Consider the following 17,642-nt stretch of genomic DNA (forward strand, 5'->3'; position numbering starts at 1 on the left):
GGGGAGAAGGGTAACTCTTCTTGGTCTCATTTATAGATCAATTTATACATTCACTAACCCCAGTCTCCAGGGATGTTGCTTCCAATAAACTATGTTCTGTGAATATTTTCAATTCAAATAAACTGTCCAAAGTCACCTTATTTTACCTCAGAAATAGTCATCTATGGATTGCTATCAGGAAAAAATAGTTCTGAGTTGAAGAATCTACCCACAGGGCTTAAAGCTCACGTTTTACCAAACTATGCACAAATTTCATTCCTGGAACTCACCCACTTGTGCCTATCATAGATAGGTCCATTTCTCATCCATAAAGTTTTGGCAGTTTCAGTAAGTGCTAATGTTTCAACTCACTGAAATCTTTAAAATAAAAATTATATTCCCACCCCCTGTCTGCTTCCTACAAAATCATTCAAAGTAAATTTCCTATCTACCACATAAGCCTGTATCCATGGCACATCAGATCATCCCTAATATTGTCTCCAAATATGATGAAGTGTCCACTGGGACACTTAAAAAATACTGACTTTATTAAGCTATAATTTATATGTAATAATGTGTATCCATTATTGGTGTCCATTTTGTATTTCAATGAATGTCGAAACAAGTGTGTATACCAGTGTCACCATTACCACAATCATGGTACAGAACCTTTCAGTTACCTCCAAAAGCTTGTTCCAGCCCCTTTGCAATCCATCCCTCCAAACCCCTGCACCCCAGACAACCACTAGTCTGCTTTCTGTCTCTATAAATTTCTTTTTACATTTTTCTAGGATTTCTTACAAAAGAATCATGTATTCTTTTTGTACAGCTTTTTTTTTCTTTCAGCCTAAAGTTTTTGAGATTACCCCATATTATGTGTATAAGTAGCTTTTTCAATTGCAGAGTATTAATCAATTTTATGGATATATCACAGTTTATTCACCTGTTATGGACATGTATATTTTTCCAGTTTTGGGCTATTAAAGTTGCCATGAACATTTGTATACAAGTCTTTGTATGGACATGTTTTTCTTTCTCTTGAGTAAATATCTGAAGAAGGGATGGATGGGTCCTATACATGTTCAGCTGCATAAGAAATTGCCAAATTGCTTTTCAAAGTGGTTGGACAATTTTGCATTCATGCTAGTAATGCCTGAGAGTTTCCACTGAGCCATTTTTACATTTTGTGATGTCAGACAAATAGAAATAAACTTAATTTTTTGCTGATATCTAATGTGTATATGTTCATATTACACACATACGTAAGTATATACACACACATAAACAGAAATGTGGGTGTGTTTCATTATGTCACACGAAGAAGCACAGTACCAATTTTGCTAGTAAAATACAAAATTCTGTTCTATACACAATATAAAATTCTAACCCGTGAGCATGTATACAAAAATCCTTCAATTGCATATAAGTGATTGGTTTCTGTGTTTTTCTTTAATATTTGTTTACTTTTGTCATTTGCTGGCCATTACTGATAGTTAAGTGACTTTTAAGAAAAATTATAGTGACGCTAACATGAGGAAATTATTATTAACTTGTTGCCCTCTGACTTGGGAAAAGGTAACTTGTCATATGATTTTGGTGTTTGGAATCGCCTGAGACCTCCAGTGCCACCATGCAAAGTGTAAGAACCTCTGAGATGAACAGTGGGCAGAGGTTGGTGCAAGTGAGGGAAACTGAGGAAGAATGATCATGTAGGGAGTAAGAAGAATGGACTGGAGGTGACTCAGGGAGGAGAGATTTTCAAGGAAGAATGGTCAGGACTCCGGGATCAAATGAGGATGGAACCAGTGGATGTGGCCACCGTGGAGACAGGGAAGCAAGTTGTATACACCGTCATCATGACACTAAACAGAATGTGCAAAAAATACCCAGTACAAGTAAAAGCAACATGCAGTAAGGGCAGAGAGGGAATAATTCTGTAGTTGGAATGCAGACCGGAAATTTTCGGAAAGCTTCAGAAAGAATAGTTAGTAGAGGGACAGGAGAGCAAAGTAATACAAGGAACCTCATCTTTATATGTGAAGTGCTGGAATTGTTGAATAGTGTTTGTAAAGTATGGAAATAAAGTATATGGTTGGGTGGTTTGTTATATAGGATTATATCCTAAAGGAATGATGATGACTAGTTAAACTGCTGCTGTTAGTTTCTGTCATACAGCCAGCAGAGTCCCTGGGACTGGACTGAGCCAGGGGCAAGGTGCCGGTATAAATTTCGGTGACTCATCTCTGGTGTCTAAAATAGCAGCAGGCTAGGGGTCAAAGTGTAGTAAAGGAAGGAAGTCTTTCTGACATGTTCCTATTGAAAGTAAATTTAGCGCCAGTATATGTAATGCAATTTTCTCGATTTTCTCAAGGGAGTTGGGTGGAGAGGGCTAAGGGTGGGAAATGGGACCTGAACCTGCATCAAATCGTGAAAGGCAATGTGTTCTATGCAAGGAAATTCTGATTTTATCCTACAGATCAGCCATTTTCAGTACGGCTTTAGGCATACCTTGGGCAGAAATGAAGATATTCTCATGGAGTACGTGCAAGGGCTCAGAGACTCTTAAGGGCATAACTTGCCAGGTTTTTCTGTTCAGTATATGTACTCTTTCCTGAAATTGATCTGCCTGAGAATGCATCTGCTCCCCCTTCTCACAGAAGGGAGGAATTCCTCTCATCTTTCCAGAATCTTAATATGATACATTGTCCTGTGATACGAAAACATCCCAAGTGCTAAACAAAAGGACACTGAGCTTGTGTGAAACTTGAAGACGTATTTGAATCATCAGTTCATAGGGAATTAAAAATAGTTTTGGTGATGGATCCCTGTCTTTGATGGCCTAAAAGTCAAAAGGAGTTCAGAGATTTAAGAATCGATGGGATTTATCCTCTAACTGGATGAGGAGTCTAAATAGATGAGATCAATCCAGGCTTGTCTCCCAGGTTTCTGACTGGTCACCAGATGGATTGTGGGGCCAGTTAGTGAAGTGAGCATCAGAGGATGGGGCAGGTATGGTAAGCGGAATAATAGCTCCCCACAGGGGTGCAAGTCTGAGTTTCCAGAACTTATAAATGTCACCTTCCATGGTAAAAATGGAAGTTGCAGATACAATTAAGATTACGGACCTCGAGGTGGGTAGATTATTCTGGGTAATCTGGGTGGGCTGAATTTAATCATAGGAGACTTTAAAAGTAGAAGACTTTAATTGACTGTTGCCAAAAAGAGAGAACAAGAGGTGCGGGTGGGAGGGATGGAGGGGCATAGAGAGAGAGAGAGAGAGAGAGAGCCCAAAAGAGAGCCCGAGAGCTTGCATGAGCACAGATATTAGAAGACATGACAGGAGAAATCCAAAGCATGAAAGGAACTTGGGACTGATTTACCGTTATTGGCTTTGAAGAAGACGGAAGAAGGGAGAATGGGCCAAGGAATGTGAGTGGCCTCTAGAAACTGGCAATGACTTGGAAACACATTTTCCTCGAGACGGGCCAGAAAGAAACACAGCCCTGTGGACACTTTGAGTTTAGCCTGGTGAGACTCATGTTGCACTTTTGATCTACAAAACGTCTCCGGTCATGAATTTGTGTTTTTTTGAGCCTCGAGGTATGTGGGTTTTGTTATAGAAGCCATAGAACACTAAGAACAGCAGGTTTGTCCAGGTTTTTCACTGGGAAAGAGATGAGTTTTGCCTCACTTCGTATTGCATTAGGTATGCCAGAAGTTTGCAGTCTAGAGTCATGGGCATTTTAGTCTCCAGTGCACGCTTCCTTTAGTGAATAAGAAAGTAGACGCGAGGAGCATTTTCTTTGAAGCTTGCTTTTTTTCAATTCTCTGCACTTCAAGGTCCTCTTCCTCAATGTTAGGGGTTGGAATAGATGATCTCAGGTTCCCTTCAGTTTGAAAATCCTGAAACTATTTACCTTAGATAAAACAAAATAAAACCAAACACGTTACTACCCAATATATTCTCTTCCCTGCCGAGGATGAGGAAAATATGAAGCACATGCAACAATGATCGGTGAACATAGGAATATAACATTTACTCTAAAACATGAATGTGGGCTGTGCTTCTAGTGCCTTGTGTAGGAAAGGAACTTTCCTAAACATTAGACGTAACTCAACACATGCCCTGGAATTTCTGTGCTGAAATCCCTCACTTTGCATCAGGGTAAATGAATTAGAAGGTTCTGAATAGGAGCAGGTATTGTCCTAATAATCTTGTGGGCCAGATATTCATCATCATAGAAACCTCTCTGTGTCTGGGCATCACTGTGGATTATTACATAAAATAATCAGGTATTGCGGAAAGGCTTCTTCTCGTGAGCACTGCGACTCATTGTTCAGAGATGTCACTCTCACAAGGAGAATCAGCTTCTTCTCGATGGAGAAGTTTTCCATTATACTGGTAAAGCTGGTGCTACTCTTTGGATTCTGCAAGCCGAGAGGTTTGTCAGGTGTGATTGTGTTGGATTGCTGTAGGGAAGAAAGCATGCTCAAGTCAGTGCTTTGGGCTACCTCTGGCCTAAGCTCAACTTAGCACGAGTAGTGTTCGACTGAAATCCCCTTCTGCCCAGGGGCGAACGTGTAATTTCTAACATAACTGCCTCCTTTAACAAAAAGATGGGCACTTTCATTAACCCAAGGGAAAGATTGCAGGCAGTGGTGCCGTGAGGGCTGTCCAGATCACTTTAGTGTTGTTAACTGATCCCCTTGGCTGAAGGTCACATTCCTATCCATTCAAGGACTCCAAGTGCAAATTCAATGGGACATAAACCTGTAGATGTCCTAAGAGTTATCTCATTAAGAGGGACTTTGTAATGTGATTCCATCTAGATCAGCTGTTGCTCTCATACCCTGGAAAACTGTGTTCTCGCAAAATTATTTCAGCACTTGAGCAATAATTGAACAAATGTCCTTGAACTTGTTATTCAGACACGGGCTGCCAAATGCTAGTGACGTGTGGAGACGATAAGTCCAGTGTGAATGAGGCAGTTAAGCTGCAGGGCCCATATGCTCTGCTTGATTGTGTTGCTGGACAAAGAGCTTTGGAAATCATGACCTTGACCAAACTTGGGAAAGCTGATCGAGATATGGCCACCAGAGAGGTCCAAATGGTTGCCTTTATCGAGGGCCAACACATGTCTTTGGCCTCGTACACTGTGTGCAGCTCTCCTGTACTGGCACTGTGTTCATGATATTAGTCTTTTCGAGGAACACTGACACTGATCCACTTAATTTCTGTGACCCGACTGCCAGTGTCCTGGGGCATCTGTCATAGGAAACTCAGGGCAATGAGCATTGTTTTCTTGTCATCTGATAGATCACCATTCAAGGTATATCTCAGAGTAAGCCTTGATGAAGCCCCCAGATCAGATGTTTCCTTGAGGACTATTCGGTTATATGTTTTTCCCCGCTACACCTCTGTTTTTGTTGTTTCAGGGAACTCTTAACAAAATGCCATAGACTGAGCGGCTTAAACAACAAACAGTTATTTGTCATCATTGTGGAGGCTGGCAAGCCCAAGACCGGCAGATCCATCGTCTGCTGAGAGCCGGCTTCCTGGTTTGCAGAAGGTCATCTTCTTGGTGTCCTCACATGGGGCGTGCACGTGGGGCGGGACAGAGATCTTGTGTCTGTTCCTCTTTTTAAGGACATTAATCCCGTCCTGAGGGCCCCATCCTCATAACCTAATTTAACCCTGAATTACCTCTCAAAAGTCCCACTTCCACATACCATCACCTTGGAGATTAGGGCTTCAGCATAAGAATTTTGGGGAACACAAACTTTCAATCCATAACAGTCACACTAGGACAACAAAATGAGGTAAAAAAATAATTGTTCTATAGAGTTTCTTCGAATAACACTAATAATCCCAAAAGAGTGCCCATCCATCAATTTTATTTTTTTTCTTAAGAAAGGAGATTAAGCTCAGAATTAGTAGGACTTGGGAATTCACTTTCAGATCTTGGGCTCACTTCCTGAAATCATTTTGAGAAAAGGAAGAGCAGAGAAAGTAATTGATTTAAGGACCAGGCATGAGAGCAGTGGCAGTTGGGAGTCCTTGTTTGTTTTATTGTTCTTTTTCCATAACATCTCACCCATATCTTGACTGAGGGTAAATGTTCAAAAAATACATTTTGTATAAACGATTTGATCATTACCGTGTATCCTCGAAAATAAGACCTAACTGGAAAATAAGCCCCAGCATGCGTTTTCAGGATGACATCCCCTGAACATAAGCCCTACTGCGTCTTTTGGAGCAAAAATTAATATGAGACCCAGTCTTATTTTCAGGGAAACACGGGAGCTGGAGTAGTTTTACATCAATAAAGACGACCTTGTTGAAGAGTTGATTCTTCTTTGTGTTTAAAAGCCATTGGGAGCTAGCTGCCGGCTCTCACTTTGTCCCACTTCATATAAGAATGGGTTATGGCTTCCTGCTCATCCTTAAGATGTCAGTCACCCGGACTGTCACAGTTAAAGGAACTCTTTAGTTGGCTAAACAAAGCCAAAGTGCCTACGGAATGTTTGTGCCTCGTTTTATTTGTTTGTTTGTTTGTTTTTTAGATTTTATTGGGGAAGGGGAATAGGACTTTATTGGGGAACAGTAACGTGTACTTCCAGGCCTTTTTTCCAAGTCAAGTTGTTGTCCTTTCAATTTTAATTGTGGAGGGTGCCGTTCAGCTTCAAGTTTTTGTCCTTTCAGTCTTAGTTGTGTCGGGCGCAGCTCAGCTCCAGGTCCAGTTGCCATTTTCTAGTTGCAGGAGGCGCAGCCCACTATCCCTTGCAGGAGTTGAACTGGCAACCTTGTGGTTGAGAGGACACGCTCCAACCAACTGAGCCATCCGGGAGGCAGCTCAGCTCCAGGTGCCGTGTTCAATCTTAGTTGCAGGGGGCGGAGCCCACCATCCCTTGCGGGACTCGAGGAGTTGAACCGGCAACCCTGTGGTTGAGAGCCCACTAGCCCATGTGGGAATCAAACTGGCAGCCTTCGGAGGTAGGAGCATGGAGCTGTAACCGCCTGAGCCACTGGGCCGGCCCTGTGCTTCGTTTTTTTGTCTAAAGATATTAAATTGTAGCAGGAACATGGTTTGAAACCTCTCCTGCCCCTGGAGGTTGTTGTCCCAACACAAACGGTCTCCCCGAGTTTTCTCTACTTTCCAGCCCAGGTGCCTCTGGGAGCTCACCCCTCCCATGAAAATGTGCTGTGTTGTTGTTTCTGTCCTGGCCCAGATGTCCCTGAGTGTCCCCCGGATAATTTGGGATTGAATGACTGAGCCCATCTCTGACAACACAGTGGCAGGAAGCGTTTTCTTTGGCCATGTTTCTCTCCCTCCTTCAGTTAGTGCTGTGGAAGATAAAGTTATAAAATAATGAATCAGATGAGGAGGCAACTCTAAAACAAGGTACAGCAGTAGCTTGGGGAAAGTGCAGTTAATACCCCAGAGGAAGGAAAAATTCTTTCCCCTGACCACAGGTAAGAGAGAAGAAAGATCAGCTAGATTTCTAAAGTTAGGGTTTGGAGCGGAATCAAAAGGACCATCAAGCTAGAGATAATTATTTAGATAAGAATGCTAGTCTAATCTAAAGTATCATTATTTTTAAGTTTTCCCTTTTGTATTTGCGATTAGAGAGTGGTGAGTAATGTTTTAAGTGCTTTTTACTTTTTTTGAAATATATACAGGTGTTTAAATTTGTATATAAATTGAATTAGGGAAAATGGAATCATGTGTATTATTGAGAAACATTGTAATTTCAAATTGGACATCCTGATATGTTACTGGTAAGTCTTAGGTTGAACCACATGAAATTAATGTTTTTGTTAGTCAAATGACTGAATATTAGTAATTTCATATGGTTCTTCCTAATATATTTCTACCCTTGGTCTTCCTATCTAGATACAAATAGATTGATCTGCAAAGCTATTACTCTTGTAAATATATTAAACTGAGGAATCTGCTTCAACAGGAACTACTCTCCCTGCTCTATCATTTTTGCAAGTACAAAATGTTTTCCTGGGTTTCCTTCAAAAAAGACAAAATTTAAAAAGTTTAAAGCAACTGGAATGTACTAGAATATGGGAAATTGCAAAGAAGGGATGAAACTGAACGTAGAAAGCAACCTATTCCATTCAGTGACTTAAATTCTGAATGATTTTAAATTCTGTAAAGATTTTGAAGTCAATCTTTGGTCAAAGACGATCACTCTGGTATTATGGCAATGGAAAAAAGATCAACACCCTTTATTTTTTTCCTTGGTTTCAATTCAGTTTGATTTTTCCTATTTCATTGGAGTAGGTTGCTTAGATTGTTTTATTTGGCTCAGAATGAGCTCAAGGTCGTGTTGTGTTTTTTGTTTTCTGGTTTTTTTTGTTGTTGTTTTTTAATATTCTTCATCTTCAAAAGGAATTACTTTAAAGTTCTAGGTGAAACACTCCCAATGTGCATGTGCAGTGTCATGATGTTATTGAATGTACTACATTTGGGAAGCCATCCCGTTTCTTTAGTTCTGAAAATGATTCAGATCGATAATATTACCATGGGTTTTCTGTTGTGTTTGGAAATTTAAATTAGTGTCAAAAGATGGCATTTGAGGGTCATAATGCAGCATCCCGTCTCAAAAAAAAAAAAAAAAAAAACCTCCCTGGTTTTTATGATAAGGGTACATTTTTATACAACTTGTTGACCTTTACAGAAATAAAACATTGCCATACAGATTGATTTATCGGCTGTAAAGTACTTTTATGTATTGTTGTATACATATAACACACATCTCTAGGTCCTGCTTTTATTAGGAAGAAATAGTATCTTGACAGTCACACGTGATAATTTATGTAATGTGTACCCTCCTGCACACCACCCTAGTTTTCCTGTTGGAACAGAACCGTACATAGGTGAAACTTGCAGACCATGAGGACATTCATGCTTTGTGAACAAACTTGCTGGAGGGGAATCCCTTGCTGGAATGGAATCCCCTGTTACATAGCGTGGACTAAATCGAAACCTAGTGTTTGAATGAATGGTAACCTTTTCTAGAGAGTTTCAGGTTATTTATACTGAAATTTAGTAAGGGCATGTCATTCAGTCTTGTTTTTAGAATCATCCTTGACTCCTTTCTTTCTCTCAGTCCACGCATAGCATGTTGGTAAATCCTGTCCGCTCTGCCTTCAAAATGTACCCAACATCTTTTTACCTCTTCCATTGCTGCCATACCCCCGACGCCCACCCTCAGTCTGAGCCATATTCTCCTTCGCTTGGAGATCAATTCCAGACTTGTCCCTTCTGTAGTCTGTTCTCACTCAACAGCGCGAGTGACCTGTTAAGCATAAGCCCCTCCCTGCCAAGAATCCTTCAGTGGGTCTTCATGTCACTCCCACTACAAGCCAGTGTCTTGACAGTGGCCCCTCAGGCCGGCGTGACCTGACTTCTTACGACCTCCATTACCTCATCTCTAGCTCACTCCGTCTGCTACACTGGCCTCTTGGCTGTTTCTTGAACACACAGGCACACTCTCATCTAAGGATCTTTACTTGGCTGTTCTTCTTTCAATCATGCTCTCCCGCACCCTCTATGTACATGGCTAGTTCCCTCACGTCCTTCAAGTCTTTGCTTAACTATAAGCCTTCCCTACCTATCAACCCCTACCCTGTTCTCTACTTTTTTTTTTCCATAGCACTTAACACCTTTCAACTTCTTATATAATTTAACTACCGGGTTTAGTGTTTACTCTTCTTCCCCTCTCTAGAATGTATGTGTCATGATGCGGGGTAGATTTTCTTTTGTTCACCCATGTGTCCCAAGCACCTTGAATAATGCCTGACACAGAGTCAGAACTCAGTAAATATCTGTCCAATAAATGAGTGCTCACGTAAGGGTGATGGGTGAACCCTTATTGTCCCTTGACCACAGGTGCTTCTTTTCTGAAATCAGATTTAACGAATCTTAAAGCCATTTTATATGGTATTGATGTCCAACTTCACATTTTACATATCCACTGAAATGAGTCAAAAGAAAAATTTTTAAAAATAGTATTTGCTATAACCCATTCTGATTGTTTTGTTCTGTTGGTGACAGATTAGCCTTTGCCAACACTATCTAGAAACTTCCATCTGATTTCTGGAGGATTTTGATCGGGGTGAGGCTTTTTTCAGGAAAGGGCTACTCTAACATCTGTGGAAAATAATCTTGTACCTTGATTTCACTTTTCTGAAACCAGCTGATAAACCAAATGAAAACCTTGGGCATTGTAATTTTATGAAGTGGTTTGAATAGTCCCTGAGGTCATGGCGTCCATTGAACTCAATTTTCTTCCCTTCCTGTCTGACCATTTGTGAGCCTTCTGGGTGTGGGAAAACAAAGGCGATTTAGCAGCTGCCTCCCATGGGATGGTTCAGACCCCCTTTGCACAGACCTGCTCTCTTCTATCTTGGCCAGGTTCCTTCTACATCTAGCTAGAATTACTTACGAATTAACTAGAATTAGTTATCTTATGCCTCTCTTCCCCACCCGCTTATCTAAATCAGTTCCTTTCTTTCCGGCCATGCTGCCTCCTGGGAAGGTACAGGAAAGCCCACAGAAATAAAACCATCACTGCTGCCTCTGAGCTTTGTGTGTCAGTATGTCCTTTAAAATTAAACCGGAGCCAGTTGTCCCAGGGACTCGGCCATCTGTGCTGTGGCCCAGTGACTCTTTTACTTCCTTCCTCCCACTTCTTTACAGGTGACCTTCGTTTCAGCCAAATGGGAAGGCTGGCCACTTGCAAAACACAACCATGCCCTCCCCAGGCTGGCTCTCCAATGGCTACCTCCTGCTCCGTACCTTCTCGGTCCCCTTACCTGCTGAGGACCCCAATTATACTTTCTGTGTTCCTTTTAACCCTGAAACTCGTCTGCCTTCTGTTGTCGTGGTGTGCTCCAGTTCAGTTCAGTTCAAGAACACACTTATCAAAACATCCACACCAGACTGTAAGCCCTCTGAGGACAAGGACACGTATTCTTTATTGTTCTCTCTGACCCCATGTGTAATATGTTGCTGGGTACGGGCTCAGTAAGTATTTCATAGAACCATGGAATGTTACTGATTGGAAGGACTCAGGAAATTAAAAAAAAAACTTTAGTCTGGGGTTTCTAGAACTGTCCTTATGTTTAAATATTCTGTCCCTTTATCCTCCATAGTTCTATTTTTCCAATGACACACATTGGTTTTTAGGTTGGAAAACTACAGTTACCACAGACAAAATCATCCAGTAGTTTACCCTGTCACTTGTATGAATTGTGACTGAAAAAAGTTTCGAGGGTGGGGGTTTAGTCTCCCATCACTATCCTGCGTGCATTTGTCATATATAACATTGTAGAGTCAATTTGGGAATTATTTTTATAGCTGTCTCTGTTTTGATACAAAACAGATTATAAATACCCTGTTTCCCCAAAAATCAAGTTTTATTTTCGGGGAAACATGGTATGGTCTTGGTAATAAATCTAAATACATACTTTTCCACACCCAATCTAGAAGCTTTCTCCCAGCCACAATTCAGGCACATCTACAAGGTAACAGTCATACATTCATTCATTCATCTTGGCAAATATTTATTGAGTGCCTCCTATGCGCCAGGTACGTAATATAAATAAATTAGACAAAAGTCCCAACCTTCAGGGAGCTTACCTTCCAGGTTGTGGAAGAAGATAAAAAGCTTAGTAAAATGATAAGTGTGCCAGATGGTGATAAGTGCTGTGGAGAAAAGGGGGATGGAGAATGCTGGGCAGGAGTGAGGGGAATTGCACCTTAAAATAAAACAATTGACAGAGGCCTGAAGGTGGTGAAATAATGAGCCCTGTGGATAGCTATAGGAAGAACATTCTAGGCAGAGAGAACAATGACAGTATATGGGAATGGGTCATCATGTGCCAGGAACAGCAAAGAAACAGCATCCTGCAACATGGAGAGGGCGGGAGAAGAGGACTAGATATGTCCAGAGGTAGAAGGGTTCAGACCGCATCCGTCCTTTAAAAGAGGGTTTCTCCACCTTGGCACTGCTGACATTTTGGACTGGATAATTCTTCCTCTCGGACTGTCCTGTGCATTGTAGGATGTTGAACAGCATTTCTGGTTTCTGCCTACTAGATGCCCGTAGCATCTCCTACTCCCCCCAACTTGTGACAGCTAGAAATGTCTCCAGACATTGCCAAATGTTCTCTGAGGTACAAAGTCAACACCCAGCTGAGAATCACTGCTTTTAGACCAAAGGAACAATTTTGTTACTCGGAGTGCTTCGTTCATTTTAATAAGACTCCTCTGGCTGCGGGATTGAGAATAAATTGAGGAGGGACACAGCAGGGAGTAGGAGAGCTAGGGAGAAAATTGGACTCAAGTCCGGGAGGGAGGAATCAGGCTGGGGTGGGCTGGGTTGGTGAGGAGTGATCAGATTTGGGACATTTTGAATGATGAGCCATCAGGATTTGTGACAGACTGAAAATGAGGTTTATAAGGATGTGGGCCTGAGCAGTTTGCAGGCGAGATACGAGTTTCTGGCAGAACATCTAGAGTTTGGTTTGAACACGTTGTATTTGAGAACATTGACCATGATCTGATTTCTCCCCCACAGTACCCCTGAGAGGTGGGTAGTCTCTCCTTTTACCATAAAAAGACACTGAAGCCCATGGAAGTGAATGCCCAAAGTCACACCACCTGTGCAGAACTGAGCCAGGATTTTAATCCACAAGTGTCTGACGACTAAGCCCCGTTCCTTGATACACTTTAAAGTGATGCGTATGGTGCCAGGAGTCCCGATAGTACAGTATCATGTACCCTGCAGAGGTTAATTCAGTAGAGTAATTTTTCATGAAATGCGATTCTGCTAACCTTTCAAATAGAGACAGTCATTTCTTTTGCATTTTATAGCAGGGTTAAAAGAAACAGAAACCTTAGAATTCCGTATAGTAAAACACATTACCTGGCTTATCAGGAAATAGGATTTGTGGTTAATTGGATTTTAAACATGCTCTCAGTCACCATTTCTCACAGTCTGTCCTGAGGAGCCCTGCCTAGCCCTACCAGTTGTCTGTCCAATCAAAGGTTCTGTGGCCCATCATGCTTGGTTGGCAACACATCCTGGGTCCCCCTCTTGGGGATCTACCGTAGACATTAGCGGACTGCTTCTCCAACTCCCCCTAGAACATATTAAGCATCTCAGAGAAGTAAATGTTGTTAAACCATTTTCCCATCTTTGATGTATTTCCACAGGTCTGCTGTAGTCCTGGCTGTGTCCTGGCATCACCTTGATCTGTATGTTTCCTCAAATATACATGTCCCTGAAGCTTCGGTGTGACACTAGCAAGCCATTTTGCTCACCTTTCATTTTTCTGCCAAACCCTTCTGACCTTTTACTAGCTATGCCCCCAGCAGAACCCTGAGCGACGAACCTGAATGGATTTTCTTGAAATAGATTCTGAGACCTTTTGTATCCTCTGGCATCTAAAAGCAGGTCTCTCTCTCTCTCTTTCCATTATATAATTGTGTTTAAACAGTGGGACACAACAGGGTAACTGCAACCCCAGAGTTGTCAGCAGTTTGAACCAGCAGGCAGCGCGGAGGTGTAGGTCATGATTGATTCGGGGGGGTTGGGAAGACTGAAGGTGATGTGAGAACTGCCCATGGACCTCCAGGCTATGAGCGAGTTGTGTAGTTTTGTGGTGGGTTAACCTAAAATAAAACAGAACACTGCTGTTTCTTCTTTTCTCCGAGAATAATCAGTCCTGCTGATTATTCCTCCGAGGGAGCAGTCCTTAAGAGGACTCTGATAGGTTCTTCCTGATGGATTCTTGGCAGGGCCAACTTTATGGGCGTGTGCCTTGCACCTGGACTCAGAAGGCTCTGTGTTTGGTTTAATGTTCTGCTGTCACCATCTCGAAATTCTCAATAACAAGGAGTCCTTTGTTTACCTTTGGGTATGGGCCCTGCGGATTATGTATCTAGTCCTAATCCTAAGAGCTGACCCCAGTTCTTGACTTCAGAGCTTCCAGGGGAAGCTTCCAAGGTGCAAGGATTTTGCCTCTGCACATTTAGAAGTGACTTTTAATGGTACTCTCATGCTCATTCTTTATATGCCACAACCTAGGTTAGGGTTAGAGAACTGAGGCACATATTCATTGACTTAAGAGAAGGAACATATTTCTAGATAGAGGACCGATTCTGGGATATCATCAGAGGAATAATTCCCATAAGTCACACTGTTGCTCAAAGGAAAGCTGTGTACATCAGCTCTAGGTCCCTTTTCAGACTCTTATGTTCTAGCTGAAACAAGGACCAATCATCTCTATGTAAAACAAGTTTTCGGATGCGACATACAGTGCTACTTGATGAGCAGCATTGCCAAGGTGAAGGTTGACTATGGCAGTTCATTCATTCAACAAATATTTATTGAGCACCTACTATGTGCTGGGCACTGGGTTAGGAGGAAGGATGGGAGGTATCTTAATTTGAGTTCCCTCCTAAGTGGATCCTGTGACAAAGTTCTAGGTGCGAGTGATTTATTGTGGAGGCAGGGAGGTGAACCCAGGAAATATTGGCGGGAGAGTAGGGAAATGAGACAAAGAAATGAAGGAAGTCAATAAATGTGTGAGTTATCAAGGAGGTTACCACTGGGCTCAATAAGGGCCCCATCCCACGAGGATTTCTGGAAGACTGTATAGCAGTGTCCCTCAGAAGGACTCAGGGGTTGGGTGTTTATCCACCACCTCCCATCTTGCTTTGGTTGAGGACTGCCCCAGGGGCATTTCTGGCCTGCCACTCTGTGCTACTAGGATGAACACAGCTCTGGGGCCAGGGAAAGCTTTTAGGCGAAGAATCGCACGTGTGCAGAGGAAGCTGTGGATGACTATGAGATGAGGGAGTGCTTACGGGTGAGGGGATGAAGAGAGACTGAATCTGAGGCTGCCGTTTTGGACAAGTTGGTAGATGAGGTCTTTCTGAAGTGACATTTGAGCAGAGACCTGAACAAAGTAAGAGAGTTACATAGATTTTCAAGGCAGTGAGAAACTTAGGTGCAAGAACCCGTGCCAGGAGCCTGTGAGGGGGTTTGTGGAAGAGCACTGACTAGACTGGATGGAGTGGCATGATCAAAGGGAAGAGACGGAGGACGTGACGCTAAGCAAGGCACCCAGGGCTGGGGTAAGGACTTTGGTTTGCATTCACAGTGTGTCAGGAAAGTATTGGAGAATTCTGAGCAGAGGAGTGAAACGACCAGATTAATGTTTTAAAAACAATAGTCCTACCTTCTGGGTGGAGAACAGACTATGGGTGACAGAGTGGAAACTGGGAGATGATGCTGAGAGACTGGAATTCAGAACTCAGGGGCTCTAGAGTTTCTTGTAAGCAGGACAAGCTGAATATTGCTCTATTAGGACAATAGTGTATGCAGCCAGCCCAGAAGCCTCTTCCCGACTTGGCTCCAGGTTCCTGCCTAAGTCCACAGCTCTCGATTTAACTTGGCTCTGAGGGGCCTTGCTTCTCAGCTGCTGTCCATGGCAGCGGGTCTTGCCACCCCTTCTCCTTTCGCAGCACCATTTGGCCTTCGCTCTTCCCTTCACCTCAGTCTTGCACCTGGGTCTGCTGGGCCCTTTTCCAGCAGCACTGCCTTCTCAGTGCTTTCTCCGGCCCACTCATTCTTCCCTCGTGCCACGTCCCGCGTGCAGTTACTGTGCAAGTAGGAGTGCCTGATGGGCATTACCCGTTTCACTGTAACATTTACAGTTGGGCTGCTTTTCTCACTTTTATCCCTCAGTGTATGGCAGCTGAACTTTCCTGTTGCTTTTTATTTGTAGCAAAAGGATTCATGCAACCAAATTCCTCATCCTCTTCTCAGGGAAGGTTGGCTCAGTTGGCTCGCTGTGTCAGACTCTGGAGGCTGCAAGCGATGATCTTTTGATGTAGGAGCAGCCTCCACACAGACAGAGGCACTGCCCATGGCTTTGCACTCTGCCCGCCTCACCCCCTCCCTTGAGCACTTGGGCTGAGAAAGAGGGGAGCAGTGCTTCTGCCTAGGCTGCAAAGGAGCCCGTGGGCTGCTGTGGAGCAAAATCACGTGAGTTGCCACCAAGGGAGGGCGGAGGTTCCATACACAGAGATGGCTTCAGTGGCCACGCCAAGCTCTGGGGATTCTACAAGTTTGGTCCCTGTCCTTGGGGACTTGACACTCTTGTCACCCATCTTGCTGTGGTTTACTGAGCCAGTTTGGTGGGTCTGAAGGACCCTGGGATCATCATTCTGTTTCTTCTCCCCATGGAGAGAGAAAGGAAGGACCAGGGGCCAACTGACCTGCTTTTTTAACAGCCACAGCAAGAAGCAACTTCCATCTCATTGTTTGTCCAGTGTGATAAAATGGCAGCTACTGAAAAATGAGGTGGTGATTTTAAACAGGAAACTCACTGAAAGACCAAAGAGAAAACAGAATCAGCATATGTTTGCGATTTTGGCTTTGTCCCACTTTTTTTTTAGCCAAAAAGGAACGGGGAATATGTCTTTTTTTTCCCTTCTTTCAAGAATGTGAGGCATCCATGAAGACAAATAGAACTCTAAAATCATATAGACTACATAACACACAAAAGATGAAAGTATACTGTGATCTTTTGGAATTTTATTTACGAAACCTTGTAGCTTTGAGATAGTGTTTGGTTATTTGATGGCTGGTATTATTGACAATATCTTTTTGAATGATGTGGCATCTTTTCATCTATAGTCTAGGTTTTTCTCAAACAGAGACCTTTAATAAACAGAATACTGACGTTTTCTAAAGCAAAATTATTATCTTTAACGTGTGGAAGATAGTGTCCTTAAGCATAAATTGCCTTTTTTTAAAAAAGTCAATTATAAAACTATATAGTACTCTTTTTATGTGAGTTCGTTGCTAACTTGGTATTTCTTCATGTTTTTAAACAACTGAATGATAAGTGAAAGAAAGAACTGCCTTTTGTAGGACTGTGAAGTAACATAAATTTTCACATTAGAAAAAAATGATTCTCGCTTATTTTTGGAACAAGGTCAAGATTATTGTTCATGTTAAAATGTTTGTGGTAAAATGATTCCAAAATGACTTACCTTGTCCAATCAATATATAGTCATTATTATTAAAGTGTTCATAGTTTACAAATGTACCTCCACTACACAACTGCTGAAGGATGAAGAAATATTAGCTACATTTTCCTGTAAACCATAGCTTCCTATAGCTTTAAAATCAACATATTTTCTCATGTCCTTACTTCAATTCAACTTGATGCAGTTATATGATAAAACTGTATGTCTTGTAAGCCATCCTAATAAAATTTGCAGTAATCATAAAAGGAAAATTCATAGGGCTCGTTAATTTTTAAGAACATGTTTGTTTGCTTGCTTACTTGGCAATTATTGCATGCACTGCCTTAAGCTCATTTGTGAAAATCTCTTAGTAGTTAAGTTCTCTCTCCGTGTATGTTCCGGGTCACAGAGTATAAACTTGAACTTCGGTAAGGAAGAGATGGCAGGATTCTAGGACCGTGTTAAGAAATTTGCTTTTTCTCTGGAAAGTGTTTTATCTTTAGTCCATTTTTAGATTTGAAAAACAGGCTTAAACACAAATCTCAACAATTCCTAGCATAATGGGAATTATATGAACCATTACAGTTTACAAAACGTCTG

The 17,642-nt window shown here is 42.1% G+C and overlaps 1 protein-coding gene across 6 annotated transcripts in view; it reads left to right on the plus strand.

The window, feature by feature from the left end:
• The window catches only part of PLCB4 (phospholipase C beta 4), a 393,005-nt gene that overhangs the window by 112,440 nt on the left and 262,923 nt on the right, over positions 1–17,642 (plus strand). The window lies entirely within an intron of this gene.

The sequence above is a fragment of the Rhinolophus ferrumequinum genome, chromosome 23 (assembly GCF_004115265.2).
Source record: "Rhinolophus ferrumequinum isolate MPI-CBG mRhiFer1 chromosome 23, mRhiFer1_v1.p, whole genome shotgun sequence".
Classification (NCBI taxonomy): domain Eukaryota; kingdom Metazoa; phylum Chordata; class Mammalia; order Chiroptera; family Rhinolophidae; genus Rhinolophus; species Rhinolophus ferrumequinum.